At 31.9% G+C, this 25,049-nt stretch overlaps 2 long non-coding RNA genes across 2 annotated transcripts; both read right to left on the reverse strand.

Annotated features, from left to right (window-relative positions):
* Positions 1–2,530: 2,530 nt before the first annotated feature.
* Positions 2,531–3,468, reverse strand: LOC131077191 (uncharacterized). Its single transcript, XR_009113556.2, has 4 exons — positions 3,383–3,468; positions 3,215–3,286; positions 3,028–3,123; positions 2,531–2,734 (listed from the first exon to the last, which is right to left on the reverse strand). It is a non-coding gene; the product is annotated as an uncharacterized LOC131077191 (long non-coding RNA).
* Positions 3,469–4,063: 595 nt separating this feature from the next.
* Positions 4,064–5,997, reverse strand: LOC131077190 (uncharacterized). Its single transcript, XR_009113554.2, has 3 exons — positions 5,922–5,997; positions 4,317–4,382; positions 4,064–4,131 (listed from the first exon to the last, which is right to left on the reverse strand). It is a non-coding gene; the product is annotated as an uncharacterized LOC131077190 (long non-coding RNA).
* Positions 5,998–25,049: the final 19,052 nt, after the last annotated feature.

The raw sequence follows: 25,049 nt of genomic DNA on the forward strand, positions 1-25,049 counted from the left end.
TAGAAAATAGTAAGTAGGAACATAAATGACCAAAAAGAGTAAATTAATCAACCTGCCTTCAGTTCTCACCAAAATTAATCATTTGTAACCATTTTTCATTACCAAAAAGTAAAACAGTAAGGAGAAACATAAATGATCGAAAAGAGAAAATTAATCAACCTGCTTCAGTTCTACACCCAAATTAATCATTTGTAAACCATTTTTCAGTACCAAAAAGTAAAACAGTGAGTAGAAACATAAATGACCGAAAAGAGAAAATTAATCAGCCTGCTTCAGTTCTGCACCAAAATTAATCATTTGTAACCATTTTTCGGTACCAAAAAGTAAAACAGTAAGTAGAAACATAAATGACCGAAAAAAGAAAATTAATCAACCTGCCTTCAGTTCTGCATCAAAATTAATCATTTGTCAGCACCCGAGCTTGCAATACAGAGCACGACGATAAAAGGATTATGTCAGCTATAAATAAATATAATAAATTTCCCTTTATGAGTATGCTGACTCATATTCTGCTCAACCAGTTCGGGAGCTTTCTCCAAATGCTTACATAGGTAAATCTTAAAGATAAACGATGGATGCCAGTTACAAGAAAACGCATAAATGACAGAAAAGTGGTAGGTGAAAAATTAACCATTTTTTAGTACTAAAAAGTAAAATAGTAGGTAGAAACATAAATAACCGAAAAGAGAAAATTAATCAACCTGCCTTCAGTGCCTTCTGGGCAATGGCTATGCAGCGGACAAAATGGCCCGCTGCCGCATGCCCATGCCTGCCTTCTCCATGCGATCCCCTCCATCCCATGCGATGCCATCACGCCGATGCCGTCCAATCAACTGCCAAGGTCCCATCAGCCCGTACCCTACACGGATCTCCCTGCTAACGTCCGGTTTGACTCGCTCTGGGTGCCATTAATTAAAGAAGCGATGTATGGAGACAAATTTCCTTTAATTCTTTTGCATAGTTAGAATTATTTTATCACTTACCATAACAAATAAAATCCCTTACCTTTCTCCCTCTATTTCTTTTACTTTTCAAGGAAGGTTTTTAATGCATGTTGCGGTTGTGTCTATTTAAAAATGTGAGACAAAAATTACTCATTACAATTTTTCTTTATTTTGCAAGTTTCAATGAAGTGCAAAAGGTAAGAATACTTAAAAAATGACCCATTACTTAGATCAAATATCCTTTTACTATATGAGAAACATTTGCTCTTTACATCTTGATTGTTTTAGTTTACTTGGATCAAATATCTTTTTACTATATCAAAAATATTTGTAGATTTGCATCATTGATCCTCAAATCTATTGTTGATCCCCTTGGATTGGATCTATACTATTCACTTTTATAATTCAATGTTATCTATTATGGACCACTTGACTAGCCATTATGAGTTGACTTAGCATGTAATTTTTTGATCCATATTTTATGTTGTTGTATTTAAGATCATTCATTCATTCCATTTTAAACCCATCTAGGAAGGCTAAAAGTTGATCTTAACCTAAGAGCTTAAAGGAGATCTACTTTGCATTCTTCTTTTACATGATATCATCCTAGGCCTGTTGCATGTTTATTGCTTGTCTACAATCATTTTGTTTCATACTATAAAGTTAATCTATCTAGGGGTTTGACCCTTTGTATTTATTCGTAAAAATAGTTATGAGATCTCGTATTGTTTGGCCTTGGATGTATCAATGGTTGCAAATGTTTGAATAATTAGTATGTTGTAGTTAATATATCGCTTCTTTATGTTGGAAGAATTTTTTTGCAAAATACTTAATACAATAAAAGTTTATTATGTTGGAACAATAATACTATTCATAAAATTAAATTAATGTTTCATACATGAATAAGTTATCCATTTTTTCTCTCATTTATTGTTGTACCTATGTTTATCATTGATAACTTAGTTATACCAGATCAAGCTCTAGACAACTTCTTTTTGGACTAGAAAAATAAGTGAATTATACATCTTGCCCTACTTATAAAGAATAGAACCAAATACTCATGCTTGTTAATTTGATAGAATAAAATAAACAATATTCTCATTTTAATGATGCCTTTTCTTTTCTAAAATGGAGATGCTTTGAATATTTCAATATGAAGTTCTATGTTTTCCTTGAAGATTTAAATAGGACCCCCTTCATAGTTAAATCAATTATTAGTTTGAATGAGTTTTAAATTGGGACAAGACTCCATTTGGATAAGATATGTATGGACAAGTACTAGTCAAATAAATCAATATCCTACTAGACACCTATATAGTGTTTTATTGACTTGTTTACTATCAACGGTTCTAGACAAGTTAGTTCATGTCTCTATTAGTTTTGGTGAATGTTTATAGTTTTGCATTCTTAATCAAGTGACAATTTCTTTGGTGTACACCTCAAAATCATTAAAAATTTACACAACACATGACATGTTAGATGTCAAAACATATTTGAAGTATCATGTAAAAATAACATGACCCAAAGAAAACTGCATGCTAATCGCATAAAATGAATAAAATTCATAATGGATTTAGCCAATTTCTCACATACACAATAGTAGTCCAACTCAAAAATATAGTATGCAAATAATGTCTCTATCTTGAAAAAACAAGCCACTCCATCCAAGATCCAATTTCTAAATAGAGTTACACACTCAATAGATAATCCATTACAATAAAGTATCCTACACCATAATGGTTATCCAGGAAAATATTGACCATGATCCTCCATTATAGTATCATCACTACCTGCACATATAATGAGCTAGTTATAAAATTAATTTACAAGTAAAAGAATCATTATTGATTTAAGTTCAATTCATAATGTTTTTACAAGTAAAAGACTCACTATTGATTGAAGTTCAATTCATAATGGTTTTAAAAGTAAAAGACTCATTATTGATTGAAGTTCAATTCATCATTTTTTTCCCGATCATTTAAAGCTGCAATAACATGCATATTTAACATGTCAACTTAAATAAAATTAATTTAGAGGTTAAAGATCCAAAATTTGATTGAAATTTAATTTTGAATTTTCTTACCATCTCTAGTTTGCATTGCATCCATTGTTGTTGTTTGGTTAAGATCCGTAGGAAAGGGCAACATATGTTCTTCATGTATTTGTTGATCATTTAAAACTGCAAAAACATGCACATCAACTTAGATAAAATGTTCTACCATAAAGCCACATTATGTAATTAATATGAACAATATTATATTATTTAATACCTGGATTGGCTTGTTGAAATGTCTGAGTGGGGATAACATTGGCCATTGATGGTTGATCTCCACAAATTTTATCTAGTTTGTTTGAATAAGGACATAAAAGTTATTAGACATATGAATTGAGTATTTATTTATAGAATTAATAAATACATTTAATAGTTAAAAAATTACCATCTATATGGTCTATTTCATCTGTTATTGTTTGGTTTAGATCAATGGAAAAAGGCAATCGACGTCGTCAAGTATTTGCTTGATCATCCAAACCTACAATAACATATGTTTAATATATGAAATAAAAATAAGACATTGCTATGTAAATTACCAAAATACTTTATAATAAATGTACTCACTTTGTTGTTGCATGATAATAAGACTTTCTTCTTGTATCGCTATGCCTGAGCGATTAGTGACCTTCTTTTTCTTCTTCTTTCTACATCCTATAGAGGGGAATTGGAAATTTTCACACTCCACTCTTTTGTTCAAGTCTTGAGAAATGACATTACGTCTTTGATGAATAGAATGACGTTTGTGCATTTTACTTGGACTAAACCATGGTGGCATTCGTTTGATAGGCATGTTCTCTGACCCAGGGTTTGGTGTAAATTTGGAAGAAAGAGATGCATCAATATCTTTTCTAAATCTCTCAACACATTCACTGAAAATATTTCTTTCATTTGCCCTTGTGGGTAAATTTTGGAGTAATGAATTCAAATAATGATTGGAATTTTGAAATTTATCAGAGGAAGCATCAAATGAATTCCAAACATCTGTATTATAAAAAAAATGTGATTAAGTAAAAAAATAATTAAAAGAATCTAAATATTTGATTATAAAATGATGATTTAGAATTGTACCTGTTCTTTGGTCTTCACCAATGACAACTCCAGACACATCTTGATCTTCTAATTGAACACAACTATCTACATTTGAAATAAGAAATACTTAATTTTGATAACCATAAAATTATTTAATATTTAATTGTAAAGACAATATCTTTCATCTAACTAATTCCAAACATTTGTATTATAAAAAAAATGTGATTAAGTAAAAAAATAATTAAAAGAATCTAAATATTTGATTATAAAATGATGATTTAGAATTTTACCCGTTCTTTGGACTTCACCAATGACAACTCCAGACACATCTTGATCTTCTAATTGAACACAACTATCTACATTTGAAATAAGAATTACTTAATTTTGATAACCATAAAATTATTTAATATTTAATTGTAAAGACAATATCAACATTACCTGTAGTGATATTTTCATGACTAAGACTCCCTCTAACATCGTGGTCATCATCAACCAATAGAGTAACACCTTTTGTAACTTAATAAGATTAATCTAGTTAGTTTTGAGAAAAAATATAACAATCATTAAAAATATGAATATTAAACTTATATCTCGAATGGACCTTACCAATACCTTGTTCTTGCTCATTTGTTTTGTTTCTCCTTAGAAGATCTAAAATCTTCAACACATGTTTGCATGTGTTTCCTCTTTTTGCCCTCTCACAATCACACACATAAAAATCAGTTCCAAATTTTCTTACAAAATACCATTTGGTTGGAACAGTTTGGCTTCTCATCTTATATGTGTTATGGAGAAGATCATATGGATAACAATCTGCATCTGGTATTTTTTTTGATCTTTCTAATGAAGTTATGTAGTATCGTTCCTTTTTGAAGTTTGTTAGAAACCCAGATAGCTACAAATATCTTTTATTTTTATAGAAGGCCTCTACCCTATGAAGAAGTACATAGATAAGCCAGTCCATTCTCCTTGTACATTTCTTAGCACGATCACTTAAATGGTTACTTAAGTGGTATGATTATTAATGTTGAATATCTTACATCCGCTCGTAACAAAATATCAAACAAACCTTTGAACCTTTGAACCACAATATATGAAATTCTACATAATTTACTAATATTGAAATTATAGAAATATCGTTAAATTCTCGATAATATAGAATTTCATATATTGTGGTTCAACCGTTCAAAGGTTTGTTTGATATTTTGTTACAAGCGGATGTAAGATATTTTGTTTCATTTTTTTCCTTTTGTGTGGTTTAGTAATGAATAGCATGTGGCTATCTAGGAAGGCTGAAAGTTGATCTTAACCTAAGAGCTTAAATAAAATCTCTTACCCTTCTCCATCTATGGACTCTACTTTTCTTATTTTATTTTAGGTTTTTCATTTTTTCATTTTTTCATTTTTTCATTTTTTTAGCTATTTTTGGATAAAATTTGACTATCCAAGATGAAGGATAAAGTTTGATCATGTCTACATGTAAATGGTTTTGATTAAATGTGGTGATATATATGTGATGGTTTAACCTAGGAGATAAATGTTTTTGGAGGTTTCTGCCTATTTTGCAAAAAGAATAATAATGGAAGTGTATAAGGATGCAAACATAACATGATATGATGTCTGAAATCTTAGATATGGAGACCAATGAATACGTGATAAATACATGTTTTGATCAAGTTATGATATGACACTTCGAAGACAAGAGTAAGTTGGATTAAATGACAAATTAAAAACATACAATTTATAAGACATCAATCTAATAAATTATCCAAACCATTGAACTCCTTATAAAAAAATTAACATTTTTTTTTTTAAATTCATATAAAATGGTGTTATTACATGAAAGATAATGCATTTTAAAGATTGAAGAAGAAAGCTACTGTGGACAAACTTACCTGATTTTTGGTGTGCAATATGTAGAGATGGCCTTGCTTCACCAGGTCTGATTTGGAAATAGTTTTTAGTTGCCTACAAATATTTAAAAATATAATTGATTAGTAATTTAAAATTCATTAACATAAGTTTAAATAATAATTAATCATTAAAAAATAAGTGTAAAATTACTAAAATAAAATGCAGAATAAAACGCAGTCTAAAATTACACTGCAAACATTGCAAAAATTACACACATTGGGAACTACAATGCAGTCGAAAATTACACACATTGGGAACGTACAATGCAGTCGAAAATTAAATGTCACGTTTAGGCAATTTAAGTCGAAAATTTGCAATTTGTGTTGGTCATTTCTCTTATAGAAGTGTGTCTGGATTTTGAATTTTTAACCTTGAGAACTATACCTTAGGCAAACACAACATTAGAAGTACATGCATTCCTTCTAATACAATTTGATGTTATTAATAAATTGATGGATAAAACTTGGCATCTATTGTGTACATGCCATTAGCAAAAGCTTATATAATCTTGGCATTCATTGTTTTTATGCCACTAGTGAAATTTTGCCTAAACCCCATGAAATTGAATAGCTCATTACATTTATCACGTCTATGCTAATGGTATTAGACAACTAACTCTATTATATGGATGGATACTTCTTTTGACAAAGCACACTCCCTGATTCTTGTCATGCAGAGATGAATGATAAGCTTATCTATAAACAACTCATAGGTTTTACAGTTTTAGTGACCTCCTTAGGATGAGTGGAATGACCTACACCAAGAGTATAATTATCCTCTACCCATGCCTTATAGATTACCTTTCAAATACCTAATTGTGATGCCAAGAAGCCAATTGGTATATTAATTTGAGTCCAACATTCTAACATTAGAAGGTAGAAGAACATTGATCTAATTCATATTGTGCTAAGAGTTGATACCTTATACTACTTTAGCCAGTTGCAATATCATAAAGAGGTTTCTATTAATCCCTACACATGATCTTGTACATCTTGGGACATAAATTACTAACACTAGTAACACATTAAACCCATATGAGCTAGCTTATGTCCAATCACCAATACATAATCAAGTAAAACTCATGAAGTAATCTAAAAATTTGTTCATTTCATTTATTTGTCAGAGATACAATATTTTTTAGATAGAAATCAAACCCATGATAGCAATATTAGAGAATATTCTACTTCTTAAGACATAACCTTTTTGTATATTACCGACCATAAAGTTTAGCATATAATCATTTGTCAACCAAATATAAAGGCATAACTCCATATATTTAGTAATACTTCCCATTAATTGCCCATAGTTGGAAAAGACTATAAGAAGGAACTCTATCCTAAACTCAACATAGATCTATGCAGGTGGATCCTCCATGAAGATTACTGTTGTTCACACCTATAGATCACATTAACTTAATTTGGCATCATTTCTATACATGGTTAGCATGTTTCACTAACTCATTCATAGCCATGTCTTGGACAAGCTCATCATGCACTTAATACCTAGAAGAAAAGACCTCTCTAGTATCTTGAGGCTAACCTATATATTCGCATACAACAATTGAGCCAAGAAACCATACCAATGTTTAGCACACAATGTTGCAATAATTTTAGTTCAAAGAAGTCTAAAGACATTCTCATATATATACATTAGATATGGACAATAATAATAAAAACTATAAGATCATCCAATATTGGAGTAGATTTTGTAAATCCAAACACCGCAAAACTTAATAGTAGGTAAGCTTAATGCTGATGGAGTTCATTTCATTGGCTAAGGCCTATATAGTAAGGACGTATTAGTTGGAAAGGTGAATTCATAACGACTTGATGCAAATTTTAGCCCTAAATTGAGCCATATTGAAGAGGGAAAGTATATGAAGTTTAGGAATACCCTATACCTTAAAGTAATTCCCTACACCCCTCCCCTACAAACTTTGTTGACAAGGGCATCCTTCACCAAAGGACTAATTACATACCTAGTTCCAAATGGAATCAATGTCCCATGTAATTATTGTAAGATTTAAAATGTTAAGATGAGAAATTGCACTTTCCTATGCCAATAGACCTACACAAATACTAGACATGAGTATGTTTTCATCATATACATCAAGGATGCTCAACCTGGATAGATAGTTTCCTTAAAGATACTAGGGATAGTTTAACCAAGAGAGATCATGAAAACAAAATAAACACAATTATATAATTTTACTCCAATGAATTAATTCAACATGTTAAGATGTCATATTAATAAGAACAAGGTCTCTAAACTATGTTTGCATATAATGGTTCCCATTATCAACCATCTTTATACTAAGTCAAGGATAAAAATATCACCCATCTTAAATGATATACCTTAGAACATGATTTCTTATAAGGACAAATTGTTCAAATCATATTCATACACCTAAATTATGCATAACAATATAGTCAATATTAAACAATCCAATTATAGCATAGCATAGGGTAATATCAATCACAATATCATCACCAAGTAATCATTATGCAAAAGCCTCAAAATGTCTCAAATTGGGTTCCTATTACAATACAATTTAATGACATTAAGTATTTTAATCCTATTATATCGTCATATCACTCTTGCCAAAACACAAAATGCCTCAACAAGCCACATAATAATCATATAAAGTTTAAAATGCATACAATGGTAATTATAAAGTTGCTTAAAGCATGATCAATACCCAAGTCATACTTATATAAGTGACAACAGTATATCCATTAGTTAATCATATGAGGACATGCACTCAATATATTCAAAATAATAATATTTTTGAACCATCTGATTTCATCTACCCTCTGGCACAACTCCATATTCTTATAATTCTCTAGTTAATAAAGTAGATAACAATCACACTTTCTTTTTATATTAAATATTACCTTAATGGTTAGCCATAAGTGATCTCGTATAGAAGTAATAAATACTTGGAAATCAATGCTCATACTCAAATTTTAGTTGAATTGACCTTTTTTGTTAGTTAACTAGAACACTACACAACATTACTTTGAAATTTTCTTGTGACTTCTACTATCTCAAGTGTGTTTTTATAGCTTGCTCTAAAAGTACAATAAAAACCTATAAAATTAGAGAGAAATAACATGGTATAACTACTAGCATAATCAACCATTCAATCAATAGATATACATTGTCATAGAGCCACTATAGTGCTTTAGTGGTTTAACAACCAAACAATATTTTATTAAGGTAATATGTTTACATTCAAAGCTAAAGTTCACATTTATAACAAACAATTTATATTTTATTAATATAATATGCTCACATTCAATGCTATAGTTCATATTTTGGAGATCAACTAACAACAATGATCTTTCAAACAAAAAACAAGTGACTAAGATTACTTAATACTATTCTTCTAGAGTTCTAAAACAATCCAATGACTAGGAGTAATAACATTGACCCAAAACCTTCCTTTTGTGATGCTGATTTGGTATCACTATCCTCCAAATCTTTTTAATAGTATTGCATTAGGATAACAAACACGTATCACATCCTTATTCACAAGTTATTTTCTACCTCTTTTATATTTTTTATATAGTCTAAAGTATTATTACAAAAAAAAACCTTCATTAGTAAGGAACATCACTCTATTTTGGGGTGTTATGTTGTCAAAGTCACAATAATGATTTTCCTACCATTAAGAATGGTTGTCCCTTAAGCTTTATCTATCGACATTATTCAAATCTAATAAAGCCATATAGAAAAACAATTCACCAACATAGAAGATTTATTTAGACACTTTGCCACAATCAAACACAAGTATACTTCAAGATATTATTCTTATCTAGACCACCTTTCTTCCTTAAAGAAGACAACCCCAATGATAATTGTGGGGAACTTGAGGAAAACTTAATTGAGTACTAATACAACATTCAATTTATAAGACTTTTGACAATTTACCGTCGACCTCCTTAATAGTAAGATCCATAAACAAAGGTCAATCTATATTAATTATTTTCAGTTATAAGAATGCATACTTTAGAATTCAATATTAATTTTGAAAGGATAATGCAAAACAATGTACTATACCCTAGAGACGATGTTGAAGATATTTCTACTATAAACATTAGAATCAACTCCTTTCATGATAGTCAGTCAACAAAAACTACATTCTCTATAAAGAAACTCCCAAAATCCCCAAATCCCCATTAATCTCACTCAACTCATCAAAATATCCATCTTTGTTCCCAACTACAACTCTAAAAACAATCTCTTCATCATCTTAATCATTAGTCATTCCCCACATTACTAACAAAGATTGTTTATTATAACACGCAGTCTAAAACGCAGTCTAAAATTACACTGCAAACATTGCAAAAATTACACACATTGGGAACGTACAATGCAGTCGAAAATTACACACCTACGGACGTTTACGATGTCTGGGATGATATGTTTCTGAACTAAGGAACCATTTTTCATCAATCTTCTCTATCTTCTGGTTGTCCGAGTCTCCATTCTTGCTTGTTTGCCAAAATCTGTGGAAAAATGGGGGATTTTTTTGCCGCTCCGAGTCCATTTGGCGGGTTGAGTTTACGCGCGCAGTGCATTAACTAAAGAGTAGGTGGATGGGTGGATATGGCGTTGAGGATTAATGGCACCCAGAGCGTGTAAAACCGGCGGGCGTTAGCAGGGAGATCCGTGCAGGGTACGGGTTGTTGGGACCGCTGCTGTTGATTGGACGGCGTCGGCGTGATGGGATCGCATGGGATGGAGGGGATCGCATGGAGAAGGCAGGCATGGGCATGCGGCAGCGGGCCATTTTGTCCGCTGCATAGCCATTGCCCAACCAGTTCGGGAGCTTTCTCCAAATGCTTACATAGGTTAAGATTATGGCTAGTGGGTCCCGTGATAGAGATCTGATCTTATCTCTTTATCTATTACCCAGTACCGAAGACAGATAATGAGATAGAGAATGAGCGAATCTTCAAGCAGGCCTAAGGGGTTGAGAGGACTATATATAGAGTGTCGCTTGTTCATGGAAGGAGCAGAATTGTTTGTCCATTCAACATGAAAATCACATATCTTCTTGATTTGGTTTCTGTGTTTCGAAGTGCTCTAGCTTGAAAATGGAAGTCCAGGGGGTTCCCCAATATGTAGCTTTTGCTGGAGACACCGTGGTGAAGTTTCCTAAATATGTTGTCTTTAAAGGAGACAACGATAATTATCTTGCAGCTTTTTGGACTGAATCCCATGAGTATCTTCAGTTCAACACAACTGATATCGGCAGTGGACGCGTGAGTCACGAAGTGGTGGAGGTTGGTGAGGGGACCGGGATCGTGATGCTGAAATGCTTGCACTGGAACAAATTCTGGAGACGCAGTCCTAACTGGATTTGGGCTGATACGGCCAACGCTAATACTTCTAATAAGGACATGCTTTTCCACCCCATTAAAGTGGATGATGAGAGGGTGGCACTTTGCTCCCTCGGTAATAATGCGATTTGCAAACGTCTTACCACAGAGGGGAAGACCAGCTGTTTGAATCTGGCACGTCCTCCTTGGAAGTTACTACCATCTTACGCGTACAGGAACCCATCCTATCGCGGAGGGTGCATTCAATTGAATACGACATGGACACCGCTCGCATCTATGACTCGCAACCGGGAACTCTGTTCAAGGCAACTGTCACCAACCCTTCCGATCAGCCCGCCGTTTTGCAGGTTGCCTACGCCTACATGCAAAAGAAGAGCACCAGTTGGAAACGCGGTGTATCTTTTAAGACGGGCGTCAAAACCACATTCCAGGCCGGAATCCCGTTTGTAGTGGGAGGGAACGTGGAGGTATCTGCTGAGTTTACTGTGTCTGGCGAGTGGGGGGGCACGGAGGAAAGTCAGACAACCGTAACAGGCACTTACAATGCGCCGGTTAAAGCAGGGGAAACGGTGGAGGTGCCGGTGAGGGGTGTTCATGCCAAGTGCGATGTCCAATTCTCTTACACCCAAGTAGACCTGATTACTACGGGAGAAACGGTTAAGACTCTCAAAAAGGATGGCGTTTTCAGCGGGGTCAATACCACGGACATTAAGTTCGAAGTGCGTTCTCTCTGAGTTGTTAAAATGGAGGACGAAGGCATCGGAGGTTGGAGGATAATCAGCGATCTCTCGTCAGTCATCAACCAAAGGGTCGTGCATCAGGCATGGTGACATTTTTTCAATTGTGTATTTGTTTTTGTTGCAAATGGTGTGATGTGTGCTTCAGATTTTTGACTTTCTACTTTTACATGCTGCAAGGGCAAGGGCAAGGACAAGGACAATTGTGTAGGATGGCAGCTAACATCCGTGATCTTTTGACTATGGAAGTGTAAAAATGAAGTTGCAATAATGTATTTATGTAAAGCAACAATTGCAACAACTATGATGGGTTATAAAAGCCATAATTCCACTATAGTATAATGTAAGTAATACTGATCGTTACTCGTGTACTTTTTAAACTTAACTTTATTGTAAGGATCATTGGTTTGCCTATATTACTCATGAGCATGCGTCTAGTTTGCAATACTAGTTCAATTGATCAACAAAAATGACTAAATCGGAAGATTCTAGCGGCTATTACTACTTATATATTAATAGTATTTGTAGGTTTAGGTAAATTTTTCATTTTTAAATAGAAAAAGAAATCATAAAATATTAAAGACTATAATAATAACTTTAAATAAAAATCAAATAAATAAAAAATATTAAATATCAAAACATATTATATTGTCATTGTAATATTTCATATGTCAAGATAGGTTAAAGCTAATAAAAATCTATCATAATTTTAGAAAAAAATTCTAACTAAAAGTAAAAGTGATGCATAAGAGAAAAGAAATATTTAAAAAGTGGAGATAATTATATTGGCATACTATTTTCTCACAAATTAGCCAATTTTTAAAATATAATGTTTGAAGAATTTACATAGTATCTAAATTTAAAACAAGAAGCATAATATTTAAGTAGTTTAATAGAAAAAATTACCCTAAACAATTTATTTAATCAAAAAAATAAATTATGTAATGAAAAACTTACCTCAAAAAATATTTTGTAACATTTTTTTTGAGATGTAATAAGTAAAAGAACATAGTGAAGATGCATAAATATGTTCAACAATAATATTGGCTTGAGTCTAATTAGGGAAATTAAATTTAAAATAATTATTAAACATACACATTAAAATATTAGATTTTTATTGTTTCGTACGTAATATAATGCAAAAAAATTCCAAAGTTTCCTAAGAAGTTTGAAAATTCAATACTAAGTAAGAAGAGAGAGAGAGAGAGAGAGAGAGAGAGAGAGAGAGAGAGAGAGAGAGAGAGAGAGAGAGAGAGAGATTCAAACAATATTTATACTAAATATATTTTAAATTTAAATATTCAATTTAATATATTATTAAACATTAGATTTATGTTGTTTTGTACATAATGTAATACAAAAAAAATCCAATTTTTTTTAAAAAGTTTGAAAATTTCACATTAAGTAAATGAAGAGAGAGAGAGAGAGAGAGAGAGAGAGAGAGAGAGAGAGAGAGAGAGAGAGAGAGAGAGAGAGAGAGAGAGAGAGAGAGAGAGAGAGAGAGAGAGAGAGAGAGAGAGAGAGAAATTCAAACAATATTTATACTAAATGCATTTTAAATTTAAATATTAAATTTAATGTATATTACTCATTGAAAAATTAAACATTAAATCATACTAAAACATGAGTTTAGGAGACAAAGAGATAGAGATGGTGGACAAAAATTTGCAGTCTTAAGAGAGAGAGAAAGAGAGAGAGAGAGAGAGAAGGTTCATATGTTTCTAACGGTTCATATGTTGTCCTAAGGGGTCATATGAGGTCCTAAGGGGTCACACATGGTGTTAGGACACCACATGACCCCTTACAACAACATATGAACCATTAGGACATCATATGGTCCTAATGGTTCATATGTCAAGTCCTAAGGGGTCACATGGTGTCATAGGGGTCATATGAGGTCCTAAGAGGTTACACATGGTGTTAGAACACCACATGACCCCTTAGGACAATATATGAACTATTAGGACATCATATGTTCCTAATGGTTCATACGTTCTCCTAAGGGGTTGAATATGGTGTCGTTAGGGGTTATATGAGGTCCTAAGGGGTCACACATGGTGTTAGGACACCATATGACCTCTTACAACAACATATGAACCATTAGGACATCATATAGTCCTAATGGTTCATATGTTGTCCTAAGGGGCCATGTTGTGTCATTAGGGGTCATATGAGGTCCTAAGGGGTCACACATGGTGTTAGGACACCACATGACCCCTTACGACAACACATGAACCATTAGGAAATCATATGGTCCTAATGGTTCATATGTTGTCCTAGGGGCCATGTGGTGTCGTTAGGGGTCATATGAGGTCCTAAGGAGTCACATATGGTGTTAGGACACCACATGACCCCTAAGGACAACATATGAACCATTAAGACATCATATGGTCCTAATGGTTCATATGTTGTCCTAAGGGGTTAATGTGGTGTCGTTAGGGATCATATGAGGTCCTAAGGGGTCACACATGATGTTAGGACACCACAAGACCCCTTAGGACAACACATGAACCATTAGGACATCATATTGTCCTAATGGTTCATGTGTTGTCCTAAGGGGCCATGTTGTGTTATTAGGGGTCATATGAGATCCTAAGGGTTCACACGTGGTGTTAAGACACCACATGAACCCTTATGACAACATATGAACCATTAGGACATCATATGGTCATAATGGTTCATCTGTAGTCCTAAGGGGTCATGTGGTGTCATATGAGGTCATGAAGGGTCACACATAGTGTTAGGACACCACATGACCCCTTAGGACTACATATGAGCCATTAGGACATCATATGGTCCTAATGGTTCATATGTTGTCCTAAGGGATCATGTGGTGTTGTTAGGGGTCATATGAGGTCCTAAGGGGTCACACATGGTGTTAGGACACCACATGACCCCTTACTATAATATATGAACCATTAGGACACCATATGGTCCTAATGGTTCATATTTTGTCCTAAGGGATCATGTGGTGTCAGTAGGGGTCATATGTGCTCCTAAGGGGTCACACATGGTGTTAGGACACCACATGAACCCTTAGGACAACATATGAACTATTATGGCATCATATTGTCCTAATGGTTCATATGTTGTCCTAAGCGATCATGTGGTGGTGTTAGGGATCATATGGGGTTCTAAGGGGTCACACGTGGTGTTAGAACTCCAGATGACCCCTTATGATAATATAGGTCCTAGTGGTTCATATGTTATCCTAAGGGGTCACTTTGTGTCATTAGGGGTCCTAAGGGGTCACACATGGTTTGAGAACACCAAATGACCCCTTACGACACCATATGTCCTATGGTAATGTAAGCTAAGTTTCCCTAAAAAAATTCTATTATTTTTTTCCTAATTTTTTTTTTGTTATCTAAGTTTTCCTAAAAAAATTCTAACTATTTTATAAAAAAATTTAAATAAAAATTAAATATTATACAATTATTTATTTGAAAACAAAAAAAAAATCTTTTATTTTCTATTATTTTAAAATAAATTAAACAATAAAAAAAATAACATAATTAAATAAGAAAAATGGTAATTTTGTGCACCTGAAATAATTTAGGTTAAATGGCAAATGCTGGGGAATACTAACGACTGCTGATAGAAGCCACTAGTGAAAAAATCATAGGGGGTTCACTCTAACCACCTTAGTGGAGCCAAACTGACAGTTGAGAATGAAATCTTAATTGTCATTTGTAGCGATAATTAAAAAATTTGGTTCAATAGGGGTTCACTTGAAGTGGGGATTCGAGCGAAACCATTAAAAAATAGTATTTTATTTGATTCACTCGAACCATGACCCATAAGAGGGTTCGATCGAACCTCCATGGTAGTTCGATCGAACGTATGTAGTTCATACGAACCCCCTAATTTTTTTTTCCCACTGCCATAATTTTCCTTTGCGGATAAAATTGGGAACCACTATTGTGAATCCACCCAAGCCTAATGTACAAAATAGAGATGATATTGTTAAATTCCAAACACAAAAAAAATACTACTATTTTACATGGTCTTATGTTGCTGCAACAATACAAGCTTTTGTTTCTTTTCATAAACTTAAAAAAAAAACATACCCTGTCCACCATATATAACCAACAAAAGAGGGTAAGATAAAAATCATTAATTTGTATTCAATTCTAAGTCTACATCCAATGGATTATGTTCCAATTTGCAAGGTTGAATGGATTCCTGCCTTTGATTGATGCAAAAGCTGAGCCAAAACCTGATCAGAGTTGTAGAGGCGGCCCGAGCAGTGGTTGTGGGAGCAAGGGTCGTGGTTGGGGCTCTTCAGCAAGCAGAGGTTGAGGCCGTCCAAGGAAGCAGCTTCAACAACCTGACATTCCCTCCTCAAGCTAGGCTTTCTATGGATATCTCATTTTGATTACTGGTTATGCAATTATATATATATATATATATATATATATATATTAGATATCAATTTTGCATTCAAAAACTCTGTTCCTAGGTTGTTGAAAATAGGACATACATGTTTATAGTGTGTTTGCTTTTTTTGGACTTTTAAACCTTCTATGGTTTAGAAATATGGCTAAACCATAAGATTAAAGGTTTTCAGATTTTGGAGGGACCTCTGTGCTCTCTAAGTGCAGGGGCTTTCTTTTTTTATTGTCTTGGAATTCAGTGACAAACCTATGTATTTAAAACTAATTAATACAAATCTGGCTCTGCCTTTTCCGATCAAAAAAAAAGTCTACATCCAATGTTGGAAAATCTTATGGAAACTTTGCAATCAATTTGAAATTTGAAACTATCTTATTCACATTGAGAAAAGAGGCAAAACAGAATGAGAACAACTCTAGAAGTCAATGCCCACACATATAAAATATTGAGAAGGCTTTGGTGACTATAAGAGAGAATGAAGGAATATAGACATAATTAAAGTAGTAGTTGGGATTATACAACACGTTTGTAAAACATATATTGAAACAAATTAAATGACATCTCAATACTCTCTTTATGATTCTTTATAATCTATTATACGTAAAATAAAATTAATTTTTTTATATTATATTGTAAGAAGAGATTTGTTTTTTGTGAATAATTATTACCATTGATTTAGATCTACAATAGCCAAAATATCTAATGTTGTAAAAGAAATGGAATATTTTTATATGTAGAGTAAAATCAAATTTTTCATATTATCTTATAGGAAATAATAGGCAAACTTTTTGGCTTGTCATAATTTTAGTGTTTGTTTGACTTATTAAAACAACTCCTCTACTTGAAGATCTATTAGCCCTAACACTATAATGGCACCTACATATCTTTTTAATCCGAGTAATTTTAATGACTAAATGTTTAAAAAAATAATAATAATAGAAAGTTGCTTTTTAATTTAGATTTTAGTATTTAAATTATTTGTTTTCTAGTCATAATAAATAATAATAAAAAGTTGTCTAGTCATAATAAAAAATAATATAAAGTTTCTAAATCTAAATTAAAAAGAAACTTTCTATTATTATTATTTATTAAATACAAAAAAAATATTTTTAAATCTAGAATTAAAAGAAACAAATCTAAACTAAAAAGAAACTTCTTATTAGTACTTGTCCTAGGCAATACTATTGCATTCATTGAAGCTGCTTTATTCAATTAGTATGCACCAATCAAAAGTGATTATTATTTTTTCTTAAAAAAAACAATTGGTTTTTGTAAAGTTAAGATTTATATTTTTAAATTTAAGATTTTGTAAAAATTATTTATTTACACTACGATTGGTTTAAAAATTTTGGTGTTATAGGATCATTTTTTTTAGGGAGGATAGATTTTTTAGGTTTTTTTTTGGATTTTTTTGTATTTTAAAAACTGAAATGTCTATTTTAAATAGTTTTTTCTTTATTTTTTATCATTTATAATATTGTAAATAACATTATTTTTCTAAATAAACATATAAATTTTAATAATTATATTTTATCTCAAAATATAGATAGTAAAACCAATTATAAGGATCTCATTTAGTTTAAATGAAATTAAATTAAAATTAAATACAAATATTAATAATAAATATAATTATTATATGTATTCTTTATAATTATATTTTATATATTTTTTTAAATCATTCTATTTTTTAATACTTTTTGAAAATTATAAATTTTTTAATCATTTTAAAAGATACAAAATAATTTAATAACTTTTAATCATAAATTTTAATATTTTTCATTAAGTTATTTAAAAAAATTCTATTTTCACTTTTATTGATATTCATAGTTATTTTATTAAAACTATTATAATTAATATTACATAAATACCAATAATAATATAATATTATGTTACTTACCGTACCAAAGCCAAAGCATTATGATAGGTTTATGTGGAAAAATAAACCTATGTCAAGATTTCCAATCTTGGAGGTAGAAGATGAGGATGCCTTTGCTGCAAGCAGGTCAATCATTTAACACAATCTTAATTTCATGTTGTGGCTATTGCATATTAAACGGTCAACTTGCAAGAAATGGTTCACTAATTACCTGAAAGAGGAAGGAATTGAAGCAGTGTTTGATGAGGAGGAGATTACAAACACCTCCTCATTTAGCCAAGGAGAGTCCTCTTCTAATGTAGTAAGTGAGGAGAGAAAACCTTGGAAGAAGGGGAAATTCACTTCCCCTAACTCCTAGGGCTTGAGTTAATTTCTCATTTTGGCTAGATATTGTAGTTTGTTGTTTATAGGTATCTAAATTTGAACTTATAAACTCAATCTTCTTCCTTTTTTGGAGGTCTACTTAGGACAAACTCGTGCAATGAGCCTCTAAGCCGTTAGAATCTTGAAGACATAACTCATTATAGTACTTTCTGCTATGTGGTTTAACAAGATGTTTCTATTTTAATGGCCGATATATAAGATTCTATTATGCTAAGTTGACCTGGTTCTTGCAGATTAATCTCCGAAGAAGGAAAGCAAAGATACTTTGCCTGATGGAGTGATGGTTAGTTTCTTTCTTTGGTATATCTGCTTTGTTTTCCCGCCTTATCCTGTCTGCAATGTTTGCTTAGCTTTTATTTTTCGTTTTGTCATGATCACAAATTTGGGTATTTACATAGTTAGTTTTACAGTTCTAGTTGCTTCTCGTTACATTTATTGTGTAATGTGTATATATACCTTTCATCTACATATTTACACATATATATGCTCAATGTAGATGCATAGGTCTAGAGGTGCATATAAACAACCGATATATATAGTCGTGATATTTTTAGGTGTACATAAATAAATGATACTTTCTTATTTTGCATTTCCCATTTTCTTGCACTCTTGTCTTATATATATATATATATATATATATATATATATATATATATATATATATATATATATATATATATATATATATATATATATATATATATATATATATATATATATATATATATATATATATATATATATATATATATATATATATATATATATATATATTTCCTCATGGCTTGTATCTCTGATAGATCCACGACTGTCATGGCCCAAGATCGGGATTGGCATTTTTTATTATATAAAGGTGGTATATCTAACAATCAAGGAAAGATTTGTGTTTACTGTTCATCACAACTCATAGAATTTATTTCTCGCTCTATTCATATGCATTATGTTTTCAATTGTTTAGGTGGAATTTGTAGTGTTTCTTTATATAGCTATATACTTCAATATATGTATTCCATCAACATATTTAAGGTACAGTTATATACACACTCCATGTTTCATCCATGCTTCCACTATTATACAGGAATGGCTTTGGACTTAATTTAGTTATGGGTTTATATTGCACTATAGATGACTCGGATCCTCAATTGTTGTTTGAAATCTGGAAGACCGGTTAGGATGACTTTTATTCTCTGTTTCAATACTGAGGAGATGAATATATCTTGTAGTGTTTACATATATGATCTCTCTAACTATACTACTATGAGATTAACAACTTGTAGGAGAAAAATTATTTTTAGTGATTTTGTAGGGTTTTAGGCTTATTGAGGAAGAGCAAAATTTTGGTTGTTAAAGAGCTTCTTCAGTTCACTCTTCCTCAAATCTCCGCCTCCTTAAAGATAGGAAATGTTGCTCCAGAAAATTATAAATTGCAATTGTATTATAGTTGTATATATGTAATTGCCACATGGTGTATCCATAGAATGGGTGGACCGGATGTAATGTATCAATGTAATCTCTCATTGTAATCAACCAATGGCTGACTTGTGATATGTACTTAGCCCCCACGGGATAGAATGTAAATTTCCAGGATTGTATCCTTGGGCAAGACCAAAGGTTTTCTTAGTTCAGTTCTTTCCTACCAGTGCCCACAATAAACCGAACATGTAAAAACCTTTTAAATTAATAAAATATATTATACAGCTACGACCCATTATCAATAAAAATTAAATAAAATATTATACTACAAATTAGTAATTATATTTGAGATTAATTTAATTATTATAATTATAATTATATAATTTTTAAAATTAAATTAGGATTATACTCTTAAGAAAAATATATATTCACTATAAAATTGGTATTATATTATAATTATTATGTTGAAGCATTACCTATATGAAGTGAACCACCTACTTATTGAAATCAATGGTTTAAAATTGGGTAGAAGAATGAAGACTATGGAATTAATCGCTTAAATTTAATTAATTTGAAAAAAGAGATCTTTTATAATAAAAAATAAAAAATATAAATTTTAATATCATTTATTAGGAGTTAATTTTTCATTAAGTTTGAACTTTTTTTAATTATTTATGTCTTTTTTTATAATAATAATAAATTATTTTAATTTAATCTATAATTATTTGTCTTATTACAATTTTAATAATGATAGAATAATTATATTTTGAATTAAAATATTTCTTTTCTTATTTTATTTTTTTAATAATATCTTCTTTTATTAGATATTCTAATTTTTCCACTTCTTGTTGTAAGGGTTGATTTTTTATTAAGTTAAAATTGTATTCTAATTATTTGTGTTTTTTAATGGAATTACAAATAATAATTAAAAGATATTAGAATTTATACATTTTGTCTTATTTAAATTTTATTTATTATACAATAATTATATTTGAATTTTATTCTAATTTATATAATAAAATAAGTTTCAACTTAACACCTAAATTAAATGTTTAGAGTGAGAGAGAAAGAAAGAGTAACTAACTTTTGATTACTCGTTTCATGCCAATAACTTAAGGATATCATATGTCATTGGACATTTATGTTGATGGTAGCATGTAATTTGATTATTATCTCCATCTCCATCTCTCTCATTTATCTATATCTCCTTTCCTCTCGCTATATCTCTCTCTTTTCCCCTTCTATCCTTCTCCCTCTCTCTAGCCATCTCTCTCTCCCTCTCTCTAGCCATCTCTCTCTCCCTCTCCCTCTCTCTCTCCTTTTCACTCCCTCTTTTTATATCTCTCTACTTCTATATCATCTCTCTCTCTCTCCCCCCCCCCCTTTCTATTTTTTTGTATATCTTTCTTCCTCTTTATATCTATCTCTATATAGCTTTTACTCACACACATTTTGTCTTACTCCCTCCTTATCTTTATATCTATATCTCTCTCACTCACACATACACACACTCTAGCCTATTTCTCCCTCCCTATCTCTATTCAATCTCACACTCTCTAGATATTATACACTCCTCTTCTTTCATCTCTCACAATCTCTCCATATTGTTGGCATTTGGCATTATAACAGACAACGGGAGATTGTTGGCATTTCAATAAGGGTGTTGAGAAGGTTGTTGATGATTATAGATATAACTGATTAAGGATGTTTACTGTCTTGATATTATTATTTTGTCATTGATGTCAAGAAATTGATTTTTTAATTCAGTATGATGTTGCCATATCTTGAGAAGTATGATTTGAAGAATATAAAGATGTCGGTAAAAGACACAGAAAGAATATGATGAATAAGGGGATGAATAAGGTATTCAATGGGCAACTATTACTGAGTCATACAATGATGAGATCATGATGTTTAGATTGTTTTAAAATCATACATATGTTGTAAATTGTAAGATTAATACTATACTATGTTACCGAGCAAAGAACCTAGTCGGTAAACCCTAAGGTTATCGCTATCGGTTAATGAAGGCAGAATATCTACTGAGTGAAGTTTAGTATTTACCGAGTTATTACCGAGTTGTTACCAAGTTGTTACCAAGTTGTTACCGAGTTGTTACTGAGTTGTAACCGAGCTGTAACAGAATACATTAAATGGTTACATGCGTTATTTAATGAAGGAAGCTGATGAGCTGAAACTGATTAAATGATTGGTATGTCATGCATGAAGTTTGTTAATGAATCTATGACAAAGGAAAATTGGCATGAAGATCTACAACTTAGATTGAACCACAATACCCTAGCACAAGTTCCAAGAAATGTATGCAAGTTCCAAGGCAGGGTAAAACATTTTCAAATCGAAGGATACATTGAACCTGGTCAAAGTTTGAAGATCTAATGGCTATGATTGATCATGGCAAATATGATCAAGGAGATTAAGCAGTTAGCTAATTGTTTATAAATAGGGAACTATTAATAAACAATGCATGTGGGCAAATGTATGCACAAGGATGCTACATAATGATTACCTAGCACAGAAGCTTGAAGACCTATTTGAATAACAGAGTATAGAAGCCCAACAGATGGACAAGATTAGTTCTATGTCTAGATTGTATTGAGAAAATAAGAATCTACTTTAGCATTTTAGATGTGAAGTTGCAGATAGATTTTTATTACTGTTATTTTGTGAAAGTGACAGAAAATCTCTTAACCGAGTGGACTTAACAGTCTTATTTGTAAAACCCTCTAGCAAGGTGACATTCTGATTGAGTGTTTGAAATCCTTTAACAAGGTCACTTCTAACAAGGTGAAGATCCTAACAGATCCTAGGGAAATCCCTTAACTGAGTCACATCTAGCAATGTGTTTGTAATCTTTAACAGGATTTGCTTTTAACCGAGCATACTCTAGAAGAGTATATTTCTTAGTGGGTCCGAAATCCCATGGTGGTTTTTCCCTATTTGGGTTTCCACGTTAAATCTTGTTATGAGGTTTATGATGTTTATATGCTTTTGAGTTTGCATGTTTAGCAGTTTTGGTTATATTACTGAAGTATATGTTACCAAGGTTGAATCTGATGTTTTTATGGAAGATTAAGTTTGTATGATTCACCCCCCCCTCTCATCTTGTTGGCTATTGGATCTGTACTTACATTAAGTATCAAAACTATCAATTGGTAGCAGAGCTTTGGACTCCAGAAGAAAATTTTAAAGGTACTTGAGGCAAAGATCCAAAGATGTATAAGAGGGATGCACCGAAGCTGAACAAGTCAAGTTTCTCTACATGGCAGAAAAGGATGAAGCTGCACCTATCAGGAGTTGGAGAATATGTTGTATATTATCTGGAGAATGATTTCATCACACCGAGCACCTATCCATTGACAATGGAAGAGATAAAGGAAAAGCAAGAACATATCCAAGCAATGATTGAAATAACATCTGCATTGACCGACTCAGAGTTTAATGATCTAGAAGGCTGCAATGATGCAAAGGCTATGTGGGATAAGCTCATATCAGTATATGGAGGAGATGAACATGTTCAAAGAGAAAAAGTAGATAGTCTAAGAGGACAATTTGAATCTATGAGGATGAATGAAAGTGAGAACATAACTCAGTACAATACAAGACTAAAGGAGATTATCAATCAAATCAAAGGAGCAGGTGGAACTATTGAAGAAAAGGATATAACAAGTAAGTTTTTAAGAACCCTTCTATTGGCTTATGCAATCAGAGTCTCTGCAATCAATGAATTGAGGTCTGTACCTAATATACCAGTTTCTTTAGATGCTACTATTGGTAAGCTACATGCATTTGAGTTAAGTAACTTTGATAACAGTGGATCTTCGGTAAATAAAGTTGAATCTGCATTTAGTTCTTTTCATCTTGAAGAATCTAATGATTACAATGAAATAAAGTATAAGTACTCTGAAGGAGATCACAGTGGAGCAAGTGAAAGATTTCAGAAGAACATGGAAGAAGTACACAAACTGTATGAGGAAATCAGAAAGCAGGAAGAGTTTGAAGCACTATTAGCCAGAAGGTTACTGAGAGGCAAAGGTAAGTATAAAGGAAAACTACCTTTGAAATGTTTCAATTGTGATAAAATAGGACATATGGCTTCTAACTATCCTAACAAAGAATCTACTGAAAAGAGAGATTACCGAGATGACAGACAGAAAGACAATCATTATAGAGGACACCGAGACTTCAGAAGAAGAGATAGAAAGACATGCTTAATAGCTGATGAGGAATCCAATGATGATAAATCAGATGAAACTGATACAGAGGAAGTAGTTTATGTGGCTATCAAAGATGGATCAGATGAAGAAAGGTATGAAGAAAAAGCCCTAATATCTCATGTAAATACTAATGATTCTTGGATCATAGATAGTGGATGCTCACATCATATGACGGGAGATAAACACAAGTTTGTTATGTTAGAAGATTATGATGGAGGCTATGTAAGATTTGGTAATAATGCACCATGTCTGATGAAAGGTAAAGGATCTATAACACTTCTTGACAATGCAAGATGCAATGATGTTTATTGGGTTGAAGGTTTGAAATACAATTTGTTGAGTGTAGCATAGCTAAACAATACAAGTTACCGAATAGAATTTCAAAAGGGAATTGTCAAAGTTCATGACAAGAATGGAAAGTTAGCTGCTACCGGGACACAAACAAAAGGTAACACATTTCACCTTGACTCAACTTGGAACAAGTGTTTGTATGCAAAAATAAATGATACCTGGTTATGGCATAAAAGGTTTTGTCATGTAAATTTTGATAATCTGATCAAAATAAGTAAGAAGCACCAAGTAAGAGGTCTACCGAGTCTTGAAAAGCCTAAGAATGCTATGTGCCGAGGATGCCAGATGGGTAAGATGACAAGATCAAGCTTTACAAGTAAGTCTTACACTTCTAAGGGAATTTTAGATCTTGTACACACTGATCTTTGTG

Source organism: Cryptomeria japonica, chromosome 5, assembly GCF_030272615.1.
Source record: "Cryptomeria japonica chromosome 5, Sugi_1.0, whole genome shotgun sequence".
NCBI classification, from domain to species: Eukaryota; Viridiplantae; Streptophyta; class Pinopsida; order Cupressales; family Cupressaceae; genus Cryptomeria; species Cryptomeria japonica.